Source organism: Mandrillus leucophaeus, unplaced genomic scaffold, assembly GCF_000951045.1.
Source record: "Mandrillus leucophaeus isolate KB7577 unplaced genomic scaffold, Mleu.le_1.0 Scaffold269, whole genome shotgun sequence".
Lineage (NCBI taxonomy): Eukaryota > Metazoa > Chordata > Mammalia > Primates > Cercopithecidae > Mandrillus > Mandrillus leucophaeus.
The window spans coordinates 971,216-973,372 of NW_012102798.1; positions in this window are offsets into that span (position 1 = coordinate 971,216).

Below are 2,157 nucleotides of genomic sequence, written 5' to 3' on the forward strand. Positions count from 1 at the left end.
AGTCAAAAAGTGGAAACAACACAAATGTCCATCAATGGAAAATGGATTAAAAAATGTAGAATCTATACAATGGAATATTATTTGGCTGTAAAAAGGAATGAAGCATTAATGGATGCTAAAACATGGACAAATCTCACAAACATTATTCTAGGTGGAAGAGGCCAGTCATAAAAGATTATGCAATATGTTATTTCATTCATGTGAAAGTCTGGAACAGAGAAATCTATAGCGATAGAAAGTAGATGTAGTTGCTTAAGGTTGAGGGTAGGCAGTGGGGAGATAGGCAATCCTTAGGTAAGGGGTGTTGGGTTTCTTTCTGAGGTGGTGAAAATGTTCTAAAATTGACTGCATGGTGGTGGTTGCACATATCTGTGAATATACTAAAAAACTTTGAATTATACTCTAAAATGGGGGAATTGAATGCTATGTAAATTAAATCTCAATAAAACTTAAAAAATAAAATGAGGGCTGGGTATGGTGGCTCACGCCTGTAATCCCAACACTTTGGGAGGCTGAGGCGGGCTGATCACTTGAGACCAGGAGTTCGAGACCAGCTTGGCCAACATGGTGAAACACCGTCTCTACTGAAAATACAAAAATTAGTCAGGCCTGGTGGCACACGCCTGTAATCCCAGCTACTAGGAAGGCTGAGGCAGGAGAATCACTTGAACCCGGGAGGCGGAGGTTGCAGTGAGCCGAGATCACGCCACTGCAATCTAGCCTGGGTGACAGAGCAAGACTCCATCTCAAAAAATAAAATAAAATAAAATAATAAATTAGATATGCCTATAGATGCAATCAAATGAATAAATATATTTTAAAAGAAAAAAATTCTGAGATTCCAAAGTGCTGGTAAGGATATGATGCAACTGGAATTTTCATCCACTGTGGTGGAAAATGTAAAGTATTACAGCTACTTTGGGATTTTGGCAATCTCTTATGAAGTTAAACATTTACTTATGTGATTCAGCAATGCCACTTGCTTATAATCCCACTTGCTTATTTATCCAAGAGAAATAAAAGCGTAAGTCCACACAAATCTGTACAAAAGTAATTATAGTTGCTTTATTTACAGTGTAAAAATCAAGAAGTATCAAGTAATTCACATGTCCATCAACTTTTTAATGGATAAACAAATTGTTGTACAGCTATACAATGAATAGCATTTGGAAATTGCCGTAAAACAACAAAGTTGAATCTCACATGCATTATGCTAAGTGAAAAATACCAGACTGAAAAAGCTGCATACTGTATGGTTCCATTTACCATTTATATTTTATTTTGGAAAAGGCAAAACTGTTGGTAAAGGATATAGTCAATAGTTGCCAGAGGTTGGGAGTGGATAAAGGTGATTGAATCCAAAATATAACAGGAAACTATTGGGTGTAATGAACAAGGTTTATATTTTTCTTTCAGTTGTGATTACATGGATGCATGTATTTGTAAAAAAATCTTACAGCTGTACCACTAAAAACAATTAATTTTATGTATGTAAATTATACTTCAGTAAACCTAACTGAAAAAAAAAATCGATACTAAGACCTGTTTTATTATACAAAGACAAAATTTACTTCAGGCATGCTCAGAAAGTTCAACATTAAAGTTTAATATGAAGTAATTATTAAAGTAATTAACCACATGTGATTTTGATGGAACCCTGAAAGGCAATTGGTAAAACTGAAAATCTAATCTCCATTCATAAAAGCATTTAAAGGAGAAATTTGAGAAAACTTTTCAAAGATCCTTAACGCAGTTTTCAAAATAGAAACAAAATAAATATTTAGTATAAAACCTAGTAGAACCTATATGGAAGAAACTATAAAACTTGGAGTCACATAAAATTATACAAGAAATACCATTCAGGACATAGGCATGGGAAAGGACTTCATGTCTAAGACACCAAAAGCAGTGGCAACGAAAGCCAAAATTGACAAATGGGATCTAATTAAAGAGTTTCTGCACAGCGAAAGAAGCTACCATCAGAGTGAACAGAGAACCTACAGAATGGGAGAAAATTTTTTCAATCTACTCATCTGACAAAGGGCTAATAACCAGAATCTACAAAGAACTCAAACAAATTTACAAGAAAAAAACAACGCCATCAAAAAGTGGGCAAAGGATATGAACAGACACTTCTCAAAAGAAGACATTTATGCA